We start from the raw sequence: 21,140 nt of genomic DNA on the forward strand, positions 1-21,140 counted from the left end.
GAAAACCTCCATTAATAGAGCAAATTCAGATGATGTGTTTTGTGAGGTTATGACACGGATTAACACATATCTATTACCATAAACATATTGTGGTTTAAATTGCATACAGAACAAATGATTGCTTTACCAAAATGACATTCGACAAAGATTTCACTTATCATTAGAAATGAAGTTCAGAAACTACTTTTCATTTTTTCCCCAAACATTTCAAATCAATTTCACATATTTTCTGCCACAGTCATAAAACATGTGGTGGTTTGCTCCCTCATTTTCTACCTCAACTACTGATTTAAAGTAGCTTGATATTTCATACAACACTAAGGATCTGTTAAGTGCTGTAGAAACACTTAACGTGCCATTGGTCTCTAAGCCTGTAATTGTAGCGGTCAAAAGGGTAGGGAAAGGGAATATCATTATCCCATTTCAAAGATGGAGCAGAGGCACAGGGCATGTGAAGCCAGAGGCTCAAAAATGACATGAAAAGCTTCCAGCCGTGGTGGGAATTACATCAAGATTACTGTAGCCCAGTTATGCAGTTTACAATGTCATTGTCATCTGCTCACGCAAAGAGAGAAATTGGTGACTATTTCCCTTCAAACATTTACTGGGCTTTACAGTTATTAAAGCTTTCACTGCTTAGTCCTGCCTAAGATGTTACAATCTTTGTCATTGCTTGGATGTGCGACCCATGCCTCGGGGCATGCACTGAACAGAACAACAGCTACAGAAGTACTAAGGCAACCCTTACGGCCCTTGCTCTCCGGCCGTTAAAATGAATAGATTGCAGCTCCCACAGTGGCAAGATAGAATCTATTTTTATGTCAGTCTGTGTGACCTTGAATCACTCAGATGGAGCTGGAGAACTTCTCCTTTCACCTCAGACTTCTATAATTAAGATAGATATAAAAACAAACCAACCAACCACCAACCCAAACCAAAACACACTCAAACAAAAACCCCAAATCAAACTAAAAAAACCTGGGAGAGCATGGGTAAAATCTCCTGAGACATGTCTGGAACTGCCATTCTTTTCTCCTTTGCCAGTACAACCTGCTGTGCACAAAAAGCTAAAATATTTAAGAACCAATGAATTAAAAAACTTGGATTTGAAATTGCACTCCATGTCTCCCAAAGAGGATGGTGCTTCAAGAATAGCAAAATATGGCCCTAACCTGTTGGACACCTGTGTGGAAAAAGATCTCAGCAATTAAAGGTTCATCTTGCCTACAGCTGACCACTCTGAGTATGTGCCTTGGCAGTTGGTATTACAGTGATTTATTTGGTAGTTCAGAAAGTCAGTAGAGAATGAGGCACCACAAAACTGGACACAGAAGAGTAGAGATGTTGCCTACACCTTGCAGAGCACAAAAAATGAGGCCGAGGAAAGCAGTAGGCCATCAAAGCAGGTCTTGAACTTGCAAATGTCATGGTAGTGCCATTGTGTTACACTCTTTATGGTGTATTTCATTTTAAAAGGGAACCAAGAGAAGCAGCAACATCAGAGACAGAAGAGGGTAGCCAAAGAGATTATGCCCATGTTGGAAAGCACAGAAAGTAGTTTGAGAGGGCTGCTGCATGACAAGTGCCAAGGTGTTGGACACACTGAGTACTGCTTGTTGACGCAGAATTCACACTGGGATTTGAGGGGTCAAGCATCCCGTAGGATCAAACCTCAATGCTATAAATGATCTGCAGCATTTAGATCTGAGGTGGCCTAGAGAGAGAGCTGAATTCACTTCTGTTTGAAATGGGTGATAAGAGCGATTTACTGGGAAGGTACATTCCGAGTAGATACTACACAGCAATTGTGATATAAAAGATTTCTTGTCTTGTTAAAAGCTTACAAGATATTTGTCATCTCGGTGCTCTGCTCCCTACAATGTCAGGTCCCGGAAAGCTGTGAACTTCTAGGTAATGAAACAACTCGGTCTGTGCTAAGAGAAGTGTCCTGTACACAGAGTTATGACTCTGCAGCTGCCTCTAGAAGGTGGTGATCATGGTCTCATTCAGAAATATGTGAAAGTTCTGTATTACACGAGATATGAGGACAGTGGGATGTTGAGACTCCTGGGAGCCACCTTTTCCTTTGCAACGAAGGGAACTGTCAGCAAAACACAGCAGGAATGCCACCCACCCTAGAGTCCTGAAAACACAGCCTGAGCTTAGAAAAGCTTCTTAGGTGCACAGCACAGGAAATTTGCCTTGGAGCTGCCTATATGTCAGGTGTGGCTTGTTCTAGACCCATCAATACGGAAACCTTCCTGGGAGATAACTACACTGAAGGATTAGAATAACACTGACATTCTTAGCTCTGACACTGCCAAGGCTTCTCTAAGAACTTTTATAATGAAAACTGCTGTGCACCATGGTCTCTGAAGCACAATAAAGAAAATCACAGGCCACTTATTCTTCTGCTGCTACCCATATCATCTTGATCCAGTTCCAATTTTGTCCTCCAATTTACTTCCTGAGTGAAAAGGGCCATATTTATTTCCTTCTACCCTTTGGTTACCTTATGTTATAAGAATGATAAACTCTGTCATGTGGAAATACTGCTTTCGTGCATATTTGTACAGCTCCAGCACAAAGAGACTCTTAGGAGCAGAGGGTGCCTCTAAGAGTTATAGAAATGTAAACCCTGAAGGGTGTCTCCCCACGTACTACTAACAAAATTATTTTGAGAAATCCTAGGAAATTTGTAGTCAGTGATACAATCCTCACAAGACTTTTGAATCTTACCTGATAGCTTACATGTTACGAGGAGAGGCTGAGGGAGCTGGGATTGGTTAGCCTGGAGAGGAGGAGGCTCAGAGGGGACCTTATTGCTGTCTACAACTACCTGAGGGGTGGTTGTGGCCAAGAGGAGGTTGCTCTCTTCTCTCAGGTGGCCAGCACCAGAACAAGAGGACACAGCCTCAGGCTGTGCCAGGGGAGATTTAGGCTGGAGGTGAGGAGAAAGTTCTTCACTGAGAGAGTCATTGGACACTGGAATGGGCTGCCCGGGGAGGTGGTGGAGTTGCCGTCCCTGGGGCTGTTCAAGGCAGGATTGGACATGGCACTTGGTGCCATGGTCTAGCCTTGAGCTCTGTGGTAAAGGGTTGGACTTGATGATCTATGAGGTCTCTTCCAACCTTGTTGATACTGTGATACCATGATGTTTGATAAGGAAGTTTTAGTGCTACTTACTCTATGGAATATTTAAGAAATAGCATAATTCAGGCAACATGGCTGGGGCCCACCTATGTTTTCTTGACCTAGAGCAAGACTTCAGAATAAGAACCTCTTCCTCTGTCTGGTTTATACACCAATAATCCTCCCCAAAAGAGAAATTCAGTTAAGTGAACTGATCCCCATACCACTATTGCTATGGCGGGCCTCTAGATCATGTCAGACCCAGCCCTGACTTTCGAATGCAAGCATGAGGTTAGAACAATCTGGCAGGTAGAAAACCACATTTTTGTATTTGTGAATTCAGCCAGTTTGATCCAGGCTTGCTGAGAAATGACCCCATGCCATCATTTTAGAAAGGAAAATAGAAAGAAAACATATATTCACTGTTCTGTTTACTAGAGATTTACACTCCTAAAAGCAAAACGGTAAGAAAAAAAAGAACACAAAATAGACTCAAAACTATCACCTTATCTATGTGGTCACACCGTGGCTTTGTTGACACAAAGCTACATTACAAGAGATTATCAAAGTAGGAGCTAACCTTCATACCTTTGTAGCATCAAGTGAATGTCAAAGTCAGCGTCACAGGCACAGAGGATCCTATTTGTTCTGTTAACTGTATCAGTAACATCTTTTCAACATATATCTCTGAAATAAAGCTTGTGAAAAGGAAGATTGCTCATTGGAACAACAAGTGAAAAAAAACCCACAGAGATACTTTTGTTATAAATAGAGAATGTGAGCTATGCCCTGGAGATTAATGGAAATTCAGAGGAAAACCTGAATAAAAAGGCTGGGATTTGACCCTCAATCAGCTTACACCCTTTTCAATAAATTGAGTTTTAACAATCTGGTGGAAGCTCTATTTATACTGTCATAAAAATCCTAGCCCTGTTGAAATCTTATTTCTGTAGTTTCCCAAAAAGGCATCTATAAGGGATTTTCTTTGCCATTTTGTTCTGATAATGGACAATATATAAGGCATCAGATTAGAGAGAGCAAAGTGGGATGTGCCAGCTCCATCAACTCTCTGGCAACAAAGACAATACACAATTGCCTGGCTTTTATTAAGTCATATGCATGACCAAAGTCTCAAACTCCTTTTAGACAAAGTTCCCACAGAAAATGATATTTGCAGGCTACATCTCACAGAATGGTAAAAAGAGTCCCCTCACCAAAGACAAAACATGGTTTTAAATGCTTTAATTTGTTAGATAATATAAGTAGATGTTCAAAGGCAGCTGTCACAAACATCAGCCTGTCTTCCACCCCATGTACCAGAAACACTCAGAACTTCAGGAAGACAATGAAAAAGACTTTAGGGAAGTAATAAAAAAATGTTCACTGAGAACAGATGTCTTTTAGAAGTGGTTCAGCTTTAGCAAATCGCCAAAGTACTGGGAACTGCCATCAGAAACCCACCAATATCCTGGCAACTCACTTGATGGCATTTGGCAAAACTGTCTCCAGGCCTGCTGCTGGAGACAGTCACTGCACACAACCTGTGCACAAATAACAATGCCTAGCTCCATGCAAGTAGGCACAATGAGGTTTGTAGACAGTAATTCAGGATCCTGCAAGGAGACCCTGAAGGGCAAAATGGAAAAGGCTGTAGGAACTACTCTACTTCAATTATGAAAAGACTAAATAAAGATAACAGCTATGTTTCCAGTTCAAATGTTACAAAGGGCTGACCCTTCCAATAAAATGCAAATTCCCACTTGAACAGATCTATACAAAGCCTGATGGCATAACAGCTCGGGTCTCTAACATTTAATCTATCAGGAAATCTTTCTTAATGTTATGATCCATTGTGGCATCAAAAAGACAACAGATCTCAGCAACACAGCATAAAAGTAAAACACATACAGAGAGGATAGGTGTTTCCTGACCCCTATCATGGTTTAACCAACCCCAGCCAGAAACTAAGCACCATGCAGCCTCTTGGTGGGACAAGGAATACAGAAAACATGTACACTCATGGGGTGGAGTTCAATAATTGAAATTAAAATATTATGATAGTAATAATAATAGTAATGAAAAGCAAGATCTCAACAAGAGAGAGAAACAAAATCCAAGACAGAAAAGTGATGCTCAACGCAATTGCTCACCACCTTCTGACCAAGTCCAAACACTCCCTGAGTAGCCATCTCCCCTTTCTGATAAGTTCTGCCCAGCTGATACACTGGGCATGGCATCCCAGGGTAGGGAATATTCCTTTGGCTAGTTGAGGTCAGCTGTCCTGCCCATGCTCCCTCCCATCTTCTTGTGCACCTGCTCATTGGCAGAGCATGAGAAGCTGAAACATCGTTGACTTAGGATAAGTGATACTTAGCAACAACTAAAACACCAATATTTGTTATCAACATTGTTCTCACACTAAATCCAAACCACAGCACTGCACCAGCTGCTAGGACACCCCAAAAACGCTGGCATTACAGACACCATCCTCAGTCAGGAAATAGTTCCTTTCTAAGTCTTTCTTTAGTTTGTGAAAAACAGTAACATTCAATAATACTAGAGAGAAGAATTGTCTGCTGTGGAGAAGGTAATCAGCATTCATGGCCAGCCAAAAGGTGTCAGCTAGGCTGACACATTGACAGTGCTCTATTTCCACATCTCTAGGTTTAATTCCAAAGTACAAGTTGGTGATGTAAAACCATATATTCCTAAGGCTGCAATCTCACTCAAAACTGGCCACGTTTGGGCCAGTTAAACTTCTCTGCTGCCTACCATCTTCAGATGCCTAACAAAGAGCACAGGAGTTTAACAAACCAAAGGTTTTCTTGGCACACACTTCCACTGGTGTGGTTTCCTGACCAGAGGCAGTATCACAGAGTGCTTTGTTACAGCAGAGCCTGGGTGCAGAGCACACCTGTAATTTGGGCTCACATTGCTATGGCAAACATGAATTCTTCACACGCAGTGGGAGCAGAGCCCGGCTGTTCGCCCTGAAGCTTACAATACATAGACAGAGTTTAGTGAAACAAGTTTATATAAATAAGCATAACAAGTCATCCATTCACTTTAACATTAAACATTTGCATAACAGTCTTTGTTTTTTGGCTCGCTCACAGTGGATGATGAAAGTAACACAACAGCACAGCAGGGAAAAGGCAGGTGTTGGAAGTTTTGAAGGAAAAACCAAATGTTACATTTTATTGTCTTCTTTTGTATTTGATTTATCTATTTGTACTAAGGTATGCTAAAGATAAATCACTGAGAGAAGAAATACCATGCAGTCAGCCAAGAAGCATGCACAGGATAAGCCTTACAATGTAATGACATGGAGGAGAGTGCTACAGGAGGAACAGCTTACTGAAAGGGAACATGAACAGAAAAAGAATACCCAAGGAACAAGTTTTGAGGATATATTCTGTTCTGCTCTACTCTGTTCTACTCTATTCTATGGACTACAGTGTTCAAACACAAAAGGAATCATAGAATGCCCCAACTCATTTGCAGCAATTTACTCTGTTTGCCCTTAGCAAAAGACAAGTGTCACCTTCTCCATTCTAGTTACTCCCAGGTGCATGTAGCACCACGAGTGCTGGAAACATGCAGAGCTAACCACTCAGACAGGACCAGAGTCTCTCCAAGGGCTGCAGCCTTTCCTAGGAAAAAGAAGGGCTGAGCATCAGCTTCCTTCACTATCCATAACTCAATCCCACCCATCTTCCTCCTGAATAACCACGCAGCCCCTTGGGCATGCCGTGTGTGCACTTGTATCTGATGATGTGCTCTTCAGAACAAAAATTCTGCTCATCTTTTAAGTGCTACCATTTCACAATGTGCCAACACACTTTATTTTTGGTAGTAGCCCTTCACCTAGCACAATAAGAAACGTGTGCTCACTCACTCCCTAGATACTGTTTAAATAGCATTCCTAGCAACAAGCATCCTTTGCAGGAGCATGAAGAACACTACCTGCTCACCATACTCCTCCCCATTTAGCTGACAGGCTCATAAGGGTGCTGTACATAGTGTCCCACTCACTTCACCAGCATCATGGCAGGATTGGAGGCAAAAGCAAAAATCCCTCCTTTGCCATCTTGGTTGGCTCTGGGGAGTGAAAGGGCAGCAGCTTTGTCAGTTATCAGTGGAGCAGGCATTTCCCCTCCTCACTTGATACCCAAACATTATGTCAATTCACCCCCCAGCTACTATTTCCAGACTGGCTCCTCTCCCTCCAGCAGATTTCTCTTGCCCATGTATCTGCTAACAGAGGAGTTTGCCCTTTTTATTACAGTTAAGTTCAGAACAGATGTGAAACTCCCCAGTATGTTTGACTCATGATCAGCAATTTGTTTCATGTGACAAGACTGTTGCTCCCAGGCAGTCTCATTATCCACAGCAGAGATCAATGCAATATTTTACTTACCTGTGATAAGCTGCATCTTTAGGCCACAACAAAACTAATTTTATAAGGGATTTTTCAATGTTCTCTATATATCTAGGAGGTATAGACCTCTCATAAAATTAAAGTAACCTTTATACTTCAACAATAAACCTAACATGAAGCTGTATACACATAATGCCATCATAGATTTCATATCACTTACGGATTGCTCTTTCAGGTTTATTTCAGTAGTGATAACATGCTTAACTGTGTCCTGTATTTGCCCACTGTGTGTAGCTTTGGCTGCACAATCAGCTCTAGCATGGTTCAATTTTCACATCCTGGATGGATAAAAACTTAGTGGCTAAACTCTCGCAGAAGTCCTATCCTTTCTCAAAAACACCCTGAACTTCAGATAGAGAGAAACTGAAGACGTACAAAAGGATTCTTGGCACCTTCTGGAAATTATATTGAAATGCTGCTTAGGAAAACAAACTCATCTGTTGTCTAAATCCCACTGTTTTCCTGAAGTGCTCTTTGAAGAGGTTTCCACAGTTAACAAACATTCTCCATTCTTCAGGTGTGGAGGTACTCAAAGGAAGGGAACTGCACATTCTCTCTCTGTTCTTGTATAGGGTTAATACAATTCTTTTTATAGAAACTTCCCCAAATCAAATCATAGAATGTTATATTGCCTTTTTTTTTTTCCCCTAGTGAAAATATCAGTGGAAAATTTTACACAGGTGGAGTCAGAGAAGGTAGGGGACTGAGGTACTAAGAGTTGGCTAAACCTCCAAATTCTGTTAATTCTGGCAGATTCCCATTCTGGAGGGACTGGGCTGAAAGCCACAAACAATTAAGCAAACTAGAAGAGCCAGTGAGCATCAGAAGCAAAGCTGAATTAGGGAAGACTTAGCCCTGTTACTTAGCTCTGTAAGGAACAAGCTATCTCTCAGCACCTCTGCTTCAGCAGAGCGAATGCAATGAAGTCTCCAAGAGATAAAAAATACAAGAGTTAAATAAATTAAGGCTGGCTTACACATCTATATAGCAAAGCAGCTTGGAAAACATGTTGCTTTAGTCTGGTAATTATGAGAAACAGTCTTTATTATTCTGGTAGATTAGCAGACTTTTAAGGCTAGACCCTTTAAACATCATCATTGTTCTACCAGCCCCTGTATTTTAACAAAGCCACGGTGCAAAAAAGGACTAATTAGTATGGTATGAAAGGCTATACATCCAAAGATGATAGCTGATGCATTTTTGTGCTGGAACCTGAAATTAATTGCTTTGAGCTGAAATTTAGATAGGTGTACTGAAAAAAAACCCCACTTGATTAACCTACTTGTTTGCAAGTTCCTTGGAGGTCACTAGAAATATTGTTTTTGTTATTCTGATTGACATTTCGCTTTTTCTTCAGTTTATTGTAATTTTGTTCTAAAGAAAAATGAACTTTATGGAACGTTTTATTTCAAAATCTTCAAAGTGCTTTCTAATTCTTTCCCTTTCACAACACCTCTCTTGTTCTGCAAGCCTTTTTGTAACACGGAAATTGAAAACAGTAAAGATATAAGAGCATTCATAATGCATCATTTAGGTAATATATTTAATTAATGTGAACAAATTCATCACTTTATTCTGGCTATCAAGACGGTTTATGCAACATAAGACTTTCATCAAGCATGAAATTGGTGCCATGGCCTACGAAGCTGTGTTAGAAACTTACTTTGGATGCTTTTTTTGCACTAAAAGTTACCCTACGTGTTTATTTTCTTGTATGTGTGCTGGTTTCTGCATGCACTTATTAGAAAGATGAAGTTGTAACTGCTATCACAAGAGTATACACATACTTCTCAAATCAATTACGTGGCCAGAAATGACAAATTGTGCTTTAAAAAGGAAAATAGCATTTCCAGAGTGCCTAATGTGAAGAAAGTACAGTTAAATTGAACAATTTCCTATCTCATCCTATCCCAATAACCTGTCCTGGTCTCCTGAAATATTCATGAAAGAATAATTATTGCCATTTATGGTCAAAATAAAATGCTGTTAATGGCACACAGTTTTATAGCAGATCCTAATATTTTCCCTTAGTAATTGCCCATTTATTTGACTTGCACTTGACTCCAGCATGTTACTGCCCTCAGTGTTGCCAGAAGGGCACATTTAAAGAGAAAAAAATATATCATTAGAACAACATTAAATCACAGGAGCATTGATTTTTAGAATAAACAGAGAAAAAACATTTTTTGGTGGCAAAAGTGTTATCTAACACCACATCTGAACAGCCTGAAATTGTATTTATCCAAACCACTCTTGGATATGGAACCACATTTATTAAACAGATTTCTCAGGGAGCTCATGACAATCCTGCCCTGACTATCTTCGCAGCTGGATTCCCAAGCCACTGGCCAGCAGGGAAGTGTCGTTTGTAGAGATTATCTGTCAGTAGCAAAATGATGTTTAACTCACAGCAAGACATTCAGATGTTCCAGTGCACTGACTGTAGCAGACACCAAAGAATGACAGCTTCCCTTTTCCCTTTGCCTTGTCATTTTTGTTCTTTGAATTTGCAACATTTTAACAGTAGCCCACTTGTAATCATATAAAGACACAGCACAAGTTACCCACCAAGGGTTTGATGAGGTGCTCAGATGCAATTCTAGTAAGAGGACAAAGTAAAGTGGAAAGTGAGGCAAACACACAGTGATATTCCTTTTAAACTTTTGTGTTTGAATTAAAACCAAGCATGCTTCTCCTCCCAAGAAAAAGCCCTACTTGAAACTTTAAACCCTTAAGTGTTTCTGGGCTTGTCTGTACTGTGGTCCTAAGCCTTGAAACCTTTTGGGGATTTCTTAGGCATTATTAATAGGATGAAAATTACATTAATAGAAATACTGTCTAGCTAAACATTTTACATTACTTCCTCTTAGTGTGGTCTTAGTGCAAATTTTTTTCTTTTTGCTATTTAAAGAACAGGGAAATGTAAACTCCACTTATTTCCTCACAACAGATTACTTGGAGCATTTGTCTATTAATTCCCAGAGAAACAATTTGCCGTTCTACGTGATCATGTAAAAAAAAATCTTGTATTGGATGCATTATTATAAGACTATTTTTGACATTTTGCTTCTTCCATTAGAAGGAGACAAAGTTCAGGATGATCTCAGGGTTCTGCAGTAAAACCTGAGAAAAACTCTTTACCAGTATAAGATTTGCATTCCACAGCAGACGCAGATGCATGAAGAAAGCAGGGACTGGCAAGAAATCCCACCCTGTATTTTCAGAAACAATATTTGCCTATGGTGGGTCACCTTCAAAACACACAGATGGTTGTTTCATCACAGGATAAGCTTAGAAGAGAGAATCTCTCTTCTTTAAATGAGCAAGCCATACAGTAACACCATCATTTTTTCCTCTTACTTCTGCTATAGAATGAGCAGTCAGACAAGAGTGGATTTTCTTAGGTAATCTCCACAGCATGGCTTTGCATATATATTTTTTAAAGAGTAATATACACTCCTCACTCACGGGAGTGGTTTCAGCAAAGCTCCATTCATTGTCATTGCCTGACAACTCAGTAAGACATAGCAGGTAACAAAACCCATCAATTTTCAATATCATGCAGGTTCACTCCAGCATCCCTTCCTAATTTTTAATGCATCCTATCCCTGAGCACTGCTATTTGCCATTACAGGTGAGGCTGCAAAGCGTATGGTAAGTGGAGGCCCAGTGAGCTGGAACATCCTGTTGCAGCTGATATGCTGCAGAACTGTTGGGCTATGGGAGCTCAGCAATATATTTTGCTAGGCTTGACTATGCAGCTATAGATTGAGTCTGCTTCCCACTCGGATATTGTTCATGCTTCAGTTATCATGCACAAAATTAGTGATAAGCAATATTAAGCAGAGCACTCTGTACTGCAGTTCTGCCCAAGAGGGCTGATAACAGATCCCAGTCTCTTTATGCTTTTTGCCTTCATAGAAAACTGAGTGACTGCTTCCTTGCAAAGCAGAAACAGATAAGTATTCTGAGCTTTATGTTAATGCAATGTCTGTCACATCCTTCTTGCACCTTCATTGGGAGCTTTCACAGGCTTGGTGGAAAGACTAAAATGGAGGATCTTTCTAGTACTGCTTTTCTGTAAGGGTGCTACGATGCAGAAGAAAGTAGTAAAGATATTTTAGCTGCTTGTTATGTGTAAAAAACATGCCTGATCTTCAGAACACGGCCACTGATGGCAATTAGCATGCATTTATAATACAGCTATGGGTAACTGCATTCTTAAGTATTCCTTACAGGACACATAAAGAACCTTAAATCTTCTCAATCACAGGATCATTTTAGTTGAAAGAGACCTTAAAGATCACTGAGATCAAGTATTAGCACTGCCAAGTCACCACTAAACCATGCCTCTTCGAACCACATCTACACATCTTTTAACTATCTCCAAGGAAGGTGACTCCACCCCTTCCCTGGGAAGCCTGTTCCAATGCTTTTCAACACTTCAGTGAAACACTTTTTCCTAGCATCCAATCTAAACCTCCCCTGGCATGATCTGAAAACACATTGCCTCATCCTGTCACTTGCCCCTTAAGAAAAGACACCAATACCCACCTCATGACAACCTCTTTCAGGTAGTTGTAGAGCTAAATAAGGTCTCACTTCAGCCTCCCCTTCTCCAGGCTAAATAACCCCTATCCCATCTTTTATAACGCATAGTTAAAAATATTGCCTGGGAGCCTCCATCTTGGCTTTTCTATTCTATTTCCATTCTATCAGAAGCTTCACTAGCACCAAACTATGACCACGATCAGGGCTACAGCTTTTTAGTTGAAAGGATTTGCTTCCAGCTCTAAAATTACTGGACATTTGAGAGGGGAAAATTAAATGCATGTTCAGGTAAGAGACTGAAGATAAGGAACTAAGGATAAGGAACCACAGAAGAAAAACACTACTGGTATCACTATGGCATTGATATATTTTATAAAACTAAGGAAAGTATCTGATTAAAGATGGATAAAGTGAAAGAATCTTTATGCTACCTACACTTTAGCCTACAGCATAGCCTGGGAAGTAATTGCTTACAATGCCGAAGGAGCTAATTTTCCAAACTCTTACTGTCATGAAAACAACTACATTAAACAGAAGTATTTCCAATGATTGCTTTACATGAGAACATGCCTGTCCTATTGCAAATGAATGCAGAACTCCATTCACTTTTGCATGCACCTTTATCTATCCAGCAAGTCACAAACTGTTGGATTTATAAGGGATGTAGAACAAGAGCCTCAGCAGACACAGGTATGCTGACTTACCATAAACAAAGATGTAGTTCCTGCTAGGAAATGAGAACTATCTAAACCATGCAGAAATGTACTCTCTAAGTCTCATAAAATTCAGTCATCCAATTGACAAGCTATGCTAATTAAGCCTAATCAGTTTACGTAATCTTAATGATTGCCTGAAACCCTTGAGGAGTGTCTGTCTCAACCTGGTGTCCCAAGCCAGTGCTGGGCAGCAGGAGAGATTGTGCTGATTCAAAAATTCCCTTGGAGTAAATTAAAGTGAACTGACACCAAACGGCCCATGAATTGGGATTGTCAGAGCCAGTGGAAACTCTCAGTAGTGGACCAGAGCAGAGAGGAAATGGGAAAAAAGAAGAGAGGAAAAGATAAAGAAAGAAAGCGAGAGAGGGAGGGTTAAACCAGAGAAAAAGAAAGATAATACCGCTCCCTGGATGCCGAGACATTTTCACAGGCACAGTCCTTCAATGGTGGGTGTACAACCCATCAGGGTCTTCTGTAGTAGATTCAACATGTGGAGCCCAAATGTTACAATCCACTTATACCCTTTTGTTGGAGTGGTCTCTCCAAATCACAAAGAGGGTTGTGCAAAGCAAGCTGTGCCCAGAGCTGATCACTCTAGTGCAATGTCTGCTATTGGCCTTTTTGTGGCCTCATTGCAGTGGGTTTAAAACAGAAACAATCTCTCTATATTGTTAATCCATTCCACCAGTCCAGCACCTCTCTTTGAGAGCTATTAATGTCCATCAAAGCCATCACTCTGTCTATTGAGAGCAGGTATGTCACACACTGTTTTGAGACAATAGGGGATTGGGGTCTCACAGTGGTTTTTTTATAGCAAGAGAACATGGTACTCACGTAAATGCCAGTTGCCTGAGCAGTTGGTTGTCCAGTTTCGGAGCCCCAGAGACCCGCATCAGCATCACTCAATAATTCTGAATACCTATACAAGGAGAAATGGACAAAACATTCACGTGTTGGACTTGAGGAGTTCAATTTTATTTTTATTGCTAGTTTGTTTATTATTTTAGATAGCCCATCCCACGTGGGCTATTAGAACAACACACTTTGAGTTAGAAACCAGTAGCATAAAATGAACCATCATTCAAATCTGCCAGGACAGCTTAACACAACAACAAAAAATATCTATGGAAATGCTGCTGGAAGGGTGAGTATTGTGTGTGTAATACTTCTTTAAAACTTGAGCCATCTTTTACACTAGCATCCTCTAATTTTCGTCTGGATTAGCAGCAGTTCTCCAGTGAGAGAACTGCATAGTCACATATCTGAAACCTATGCAAGAATTGCACAAAGCTCAGGAGATGCAGGTTCTGGGGACGTGCAGTCTATTGCCTTGCAAAAACCTCTGGGGTATCTTAAAACAATATTAAAGAGATCCCATAAGGACAGCTTTGATTATCCCAAGCTGTTTCAAAGATGCAACAACCAAACCACAGAGACCAGAAACAGGCTGCCCAGGGTGGGTTGTGGAGTCTGCATCTCTGAAGGTATGCAAGACCCCACCTGGATGCATTCCTGTGTGATCTGGTATAGGTGATCCTGCTCTGGCAGCAGGGAGGGGTCAGACTAGATGATCTCTCAAGGTCCCTTCCAGCCCCTGACATTCTGTGATTCTGTGAGACCATGAGTCTGAAAGGAAGCTGACAAATCTAGAAGTAGAATTTGCTAAGGCTCAGAAGGAAGATTTATGTTGGATGATTGACTACATTTCTAGGTGCATCAGTTGGAGGTATTATTATTTATTGCTATCTACACAAAGCCCCATGCATATTACAATGTATGTGTAGACACTGACATCAGCAGGGAAGACAACTTTTAAAAGACAGAAAGAAGGGAAGTAGGAGGGAAGGAAGAGCAGTTTCATGTATATGAACAAGGTGTTTTCTTAAGACATAGTTTAAATACAAACCACCTTTCAAGGTTTGGGTTTACTTATTCAGCTTCTATATACTATTTCTGGGAATATTTTTATTTATATATATATATATAAATGAGAGTCATGCTGTCCCCAAGCAATTACTAATTTAATTTATAGTAAACTTGTTACAATTCTGGAGCTGTTCTCGAGGGCATTCCAACTATCTCAATTTCCCTTCTGTCAGTACAGCCTGTTGCTTAGAGTCTCTCAACATCCAAGCTTTCTTTCTTCCTCAGAGAAACAATCATACACATTACTGGGCATATTATTTTGTTATTATTTTTGTGTAATGCTATAAACACATCATAAATATTCATCTTGAAAAGACATTTAAAAAATCACACCCCAGCAAATTAGCACATGTAGGTGAACTAAAGTTATTATAAATTAATAACCATGAAGAAAGCTGAAATTCAAGAGTTCTGAAAAGGTAATTTAAACATCTGAAAACTTTTGTATAACACTTGAAGAAGAAGCAGAGTCTTTAACGTCTACATATTATCTCATCTTTCCTGAATACTAGTACACAGTTTTATCCAGAATATATATACAGCTACCAGGAAGAAATCCTTCTCTTCAGCCTATCTTTGTTTTTCTAATTATTCATCTCTTTTGTAGCCTGACACAACTGTGTGAAAACCACTCCTTTGTAAATTTGTATTTGGCCTCCACAAACAAGAAAATGGCTTCTTGGGCTAGAGGGAACTCAAACTGTTTAGCTTCTGCTTCTCCATAAATTCCTTATGCTGGGGTTTGCCACAGTTTGCACTTTGTCGCAAGTCTTGAATATGTCAGTTCTTTGCTGAGAGAGTAATAAAGAATCACAAAAAGAGATCTCCCACTGATGTCTATAAAGAAAGCTGCAGCTAGAAAGCAGTAATTGTGACCTTTTCATTATGAGTTTGGGGTTTTTTTTTTGGCAGATGAGTGTGAGGATGACACTTACAGCAGCACACACTGCTGCAGCCTCCTTCTACACCCACCACGGGCAGATCCGGTTTTCAACTGACTCCCCCTTCAGCAGCTGAGGTGAACAAGAAACAAAGCTATTAGCAAGAGCGTGAGCAAAAAGTTTTGGTTTTGTTGTAGTTCTACATACACAGAGGCAAACTTGAGAATTGAATACAGGGTGACCTTTAGCATACATATGGTGAAAAACTGCATGTTAAATAAAGGGTGCAGACAGTTAGGGTCTAATAATGGCTTTCCACTTGTTGTTCATTAGGATTAATAATATACAACAAACTCCAAGTGTTGCTCATAGGACTGTGCTCAACACAGACATATCCATTTAATTCATGGTGATTATGATACATTTTCTTACTATAAAAGCTTTTGAATTCAGATATAATTCTAGCACAAGATACTTGGTGAGCGAAGCGCTCACGCCCAGGCTTTAAACCGTTGTGAAGATTTAGCAGCACGCAATCCATTGATCTTAGCAAATGATGAGGTGTTTGCTGTCAATACTCTGCCAGAACTTACATGTCAATGGAACATTGACATATAACCTGGATGCACACAGAGGTTTAGCAATAGTACTGTCATAGGTGTACCAGTTCAAGGTACAAGCAAGGCAAGGTTCAAAGGCAGAAGTAATTACTGTAATATGTCTAACTGATACAACTAAGTGTCAGGAGTCTTTTTCAGAGAAACTGATTCCAAGAACTAACAGAAGCTGTTAGCAAACCTTGATTTTAACCACAACTGCTAGGGAAGTTAAACACATTCTCTCAACAAACCTTGCTTTGAAAGTTACTTTCAGCTTTAAAAGTGTGGTCTCTCCTTTCTGCAGTGCCACAATGTTTAACAGAGGGACGGATTATTAGTTTGCATGCAGCCTAATAAATAATACTAAACTAACAGGATTAATGTCCTCTGGTAATATTCATTGGCCATGATGCCTTGTTATCCTGAAGCCTGTGTGCTGAGAACAGCAACCAAAGAATTACAGCATTGTAGATCTCCTCCTCAATTGCTGTATATATCTAACCAATGCACAGGGCAGAAAACAATTGGGCAAGTAAAGGTGATCCAATCTAGCTTTATTGGACTCTGCATTAATAGCAGTTATGATCAATGTGGTTACAAACTATGAACAGAATGTTAAATTCTTATGAATGGATAAAAAATTGCTGCTATAAAATGAACCAATGTACCCTTTTAGTTAGTCTTTGCTAGCCATCACCAAAGAAAGGAAATCTCAGCGTTCTAAAAACTAATATCTGTGCATTTCAAGCTATAACAACATGCTTTGAAATATTTTTAATTGAAAGACACTGATCAAATATAATGCAGAATTTATCTTGCTGCAGGTGACACAAGGCATATAACAGAATGTTTTAACAAATATTTTATTTAAAGACAGACTTGAAAAGTCTGGGGGAGTAATTGCCAGTTTGTCAGCTGAATCACTTTATCCTTTGGAAGAGTTTTTTGTCATTATATTAGATGATTTCCAATGACAGCACAGGCCAATTTATAGGATAAAGGCACCTCAGTGCCACTGCATTCCATGAATGAATATTCAGATCTTATTTGTGGGCTTGTTTTTACAGAATTGTTATCCTTCATACTTTCATGGGCATGGTTTTAAGTGAGACACCTATTGAAAACCTGTGCTTCTGTGATAAAAAAAAAAAATCAAGATCTGTTTGTAATTCTCCCTTTCCCTCTGTCCATTAAAAAAAAAAGAGGGAATGGTCTGTTCATTAACTATTTAACATGAGAAAATACTTAAGTGCACTGTAGCAGAGACTTAATCCTGCCTCAGAATTTGTATTTATCGTAATGGGATGGTCTGGGCAGAACAGCTGGCAGAAGCGGATCCTTTATGTTTGGTATGCAATATTTACACAAGAGATAGTCCAGCAGTACATTGCCAAAAAGCAGGCTATATGGACAGCATTTCTAATCACTATAAATCAATCCAGAACTCTGGTATATTTTAAATGCTCACATTCCCTTAAAAGAGAAAGATATTCTGTTTACTTCTGGGAGACTGGCACATACTGATCCTCAAAATGTGGCCAAGCATGATCTGGTTTTGAACACCAGAACCAAATCATCCCAAGGATGTTGTTTAACTTTGGTTTAACTGAGCAGAAATAAAAGAGACTTTCTGGATCAATTAAAATACTGTGAACTTTATTCCTTGTCAAACTATTTTAATCTGTATAGATCTGGATTATTCACCTAACTGTCTAAAGGAAGCAAATATGTGTGAGACTGACTTGCACAGATATCTGTAGGAGATAACTGTGTCTTGTATTTTCTGTAGGAGGGAAGCAGTTGGGAGATGAGCAAGAAATATATGAATCATCTTACAATTACAATCTATATATGATTTCCTCCTCACAGGAAATAAAGTTATCTGACTACTTAACCAGGAGCGTGGGTTTCTAGCAACTTTGCATAAAGTTTGTTTGAAAAACCTTTATATTTTTAAACCTCTGTAAGAACATTTTTTTTCTAAATATATTTGAAGCACTGATCTGAGCAAAATTGAAACTAGGAAACTGAAAATGACAAAAAGTTAAAACCCGTCCTTGCAATTGTCCTTTGCAATGGTTTGCAAACAAGAGCTACAGTTTGACAAAAACTCTGCAGAGAAGTTGCTGTCTGTTTCTGATTTACAGTTTGGACACTACGTCTACAGTCTGCATAGGTGACATCATTTTTATACACACCTTCCTGCTTTTAAGTCATGGGGATCTGCTCTTAGAGTCTGTAAATTAATCCTTCCTTTCCTGTTCTTTGGGTAGTACCCACTAAAACAGTGAAAGAATAGGTTTTTCTGCCTTCACATCTTCAAGTGATTAGGGAAGCACAACAGAAGCTTTGCTTGGGCTCCTACAACTGCCCTTTGATCTCCATCCTAGGAGGTGCTGCCCTCCTCCTGCCACGTCACAAGTGCCGGTGAAGCCAGCAGGAGCAGGTAGTTCCATGGCACACTTCAGCACATGTTTAGCTTTCATGATGATGTTCTTCTCTTTGAGGTTCGACTGCCACCAGGCAGGCCTCTAAGGACTATGCCACTGCTTCCCATTTCATAAATAGCTCAGAATCACTGCATGATCAAGCACATATTTTCACTAGGAAGGATTCCAATCCAGGCAAGTCACTGCAGCTGTCAATATAATATATTTAACTATATTTTCACCTTTGCTACCTCATTTTTATGTGGTTTTCAGAGCTTAAAGACCAGGTAAATGTTACAGAAAGAATATAACTGTGCAAGCCAGTTTTGGCAGCAAAATGAACCAGAGTTTGGCTCTGGATGCTAACAGCAGGCTTAGAGTCAATCTCTCCCATGCAGCTTCTGTCCAATGATTTCTAGACGTTTCCTTATTATCAATGGATTCATTTCCCATGACTCAGTGCCTACATTGACACAGAAATATTGTTTCCATTTTTCAACCTGAAATGAGACCAAAGCCTGTACTAAAGCCTTCTTCCAAAGAGCATATTTGAAAACACAGCTCCTCAGTCAGAAAATATATTTGTGTTTAGAAGACAACAAAGCCTGGAAATGTTTGACTGGAAGGTCCAGAATTCTGCTACTTTCAGAACAGAAGCAAATCATGATCAAAGAAAGGAACAAAAGGAGCTACTGCTTTTTTATCTTTAGGAAGAAAATCAAGAAGCACAGACTCACCTTCACTCACAATATTTTAAGGAAAACAAAGTGTTTAAAAGCATCATTCAGCATGTTTAATGCCCTCCTTACAACTACACTTAATAAATGCTTTAACAAATGTTATTTTTTTTATATCCATGTGAATCAAGAGCTCTGTAATCAAACCCTCTGATCAAAAACCCTTTTCTGATGATATTCAAATGGTGACTTCTTCCTTGGGTTAACAAGAGGCATATTAACAAGCTTTTTCATCTACTCCTCTGAATTTCTGTTTGTCAGCTCAGTTCCGGGCTTATGCTGACAACAGCAAAACCATTACATTTCTACCTACTGGAGGTTCCAGTTGCAAACATCAAATGAATATTGATTTTCTTTTTACAACTAAGAAAGCTTTAACAGCCACAGCAATAGTAATTCCTGGTAGATAAACTTGGACCTGGGACAAAGAGCTAAAGTTGGATTATTGTTAGCACTGCTGGAAATGGGAAGTGGAAAAGAGCTGAATAGGCAAGTGATTCACAGTGCTTATACAGGTTGAAATCATTTGCGTGGCAACTCAAGTGAAATCTGCATTGGGCAGCTCTTGCACCTCAAAAATACTTCCAAATGGTGCAAAACTGGTAAGTTTATCTAGGAGGAGCAAATGAGAACTAGAAGTAGGTTGCAGACTAGATGAATGTGTTTGCTTTGACAGATTATGCCCATCTTGCAACAAATGAAGTCACTCAGACTTTTAACTGTAGGTTCAGAGGTTTTACATGATATTTTTAACACATCTTATTTTCACTTGTTCTTGTGTCACAGTGAAAACCAGACAAAAAGTACATAGGATATTTTTAAGGTTCCAGAAATTCTGGTTGCATGACAGCTTCAATTTTCATTTAAACTAAACAAAAATTAAAATATATTCCTTGTGACTGTTAAAGATTGTCTGAATTCTTTCCTAACCTTGTACCAGTTTTATATCTACAGAGACTCCCCAAATACTTTGTTTTCCAAGCAAAATTAGAAAAAGCTCCTTATAGATCTTATTAGTCAACACTACCCCTGTGTTTTCTACTTAGCAAAGAAAACCAATTAAATTGAAGGCAATACATCTGAGCCTTTTCAAACACAGGTCTGTAATTTGCCTATCAGACAATACCATGTAAAGAGCACCTGATGGTTCATGATAGAACTACACAGTTATAAGGATTAGACATCTGTGTTCTGCAGTGTTGCTAAGAGGAAGGTGAAGAGTTTTCTCCCAGGGCCCATCCATACGCCTTTATACTCCAGACTTCCCATCTTTAGGCCTTTCTGTAGCTGCCTTTGCTCATCCTTTCAGGCACAGCTAATATCACTTGATGCAAAACTTTGCAATTAAAGTCATTATTCCTAGATCATGGGAGAATCAACTGCTTCCCTGAAGAATAGTTCTGCTACTTAAACAAGTGACAGGTAACTAGGAAGGTGTTTAGGTGGCTCATTTATCTTAAGTGTTGTCTAGTTAATCAGGACTCTTGGGGTCTATTTCTAACTCTACTGCCGACTTTGTAGATCATTTTGAACAAGTTTAAATTTGGTAATGACTGGGTCTCTCGACAGGTGTTGCAAAGCTTTGTTAATTTAACACATAAAACATGAGCTTACAATTTAGCAGAACTTTTATCTATAGTCCTATAAGTACTGCCATTGTAATAAACTTAAAGTAATAGGTTCAACACAAATGGACTTATTTTTATTTTCAACTAAGGCCAAATCAAT

At 39.5% G+C, this 21,140-nt stretch overlaps 1 long non-coding RNA gene across 1 annotated transcript in view; it reads right to left on the reverse strand.

Moving 5' to 3' along the window:
* LOC135184028 (uncharacterized) overlaps positions 1–21,140 on the reverse strand; it is a 189,825-nt gene that overhangs the window by 103,761 nt on the left and 64,924 nt on the right. The window contains exon 2 of the long non-coding RNA XR_010305825.1: positions 13,675–13,759. This is a non-coding gene — a long non-coding RNA (uncharacterized LOC135184028). The remainder of the gene's footprint in view (positions 1–13,674; positions 13,760–21,140) is intronic.

Source organism: Pogoniulus pusillus, chromosome 19, assembly GCF_015220805.1.
Source record: "Pogoniulus pusillus isolate bPogPus1 chromosome 19, bPogPus1.pri, whole genome shotgun sequence".
Lineage (NCBI taxonomy): Eukaryota > Metazoa > Chordata > Aves > Piciformes > Lybiidae > Pogoniulus > Pogoniulus pusillus.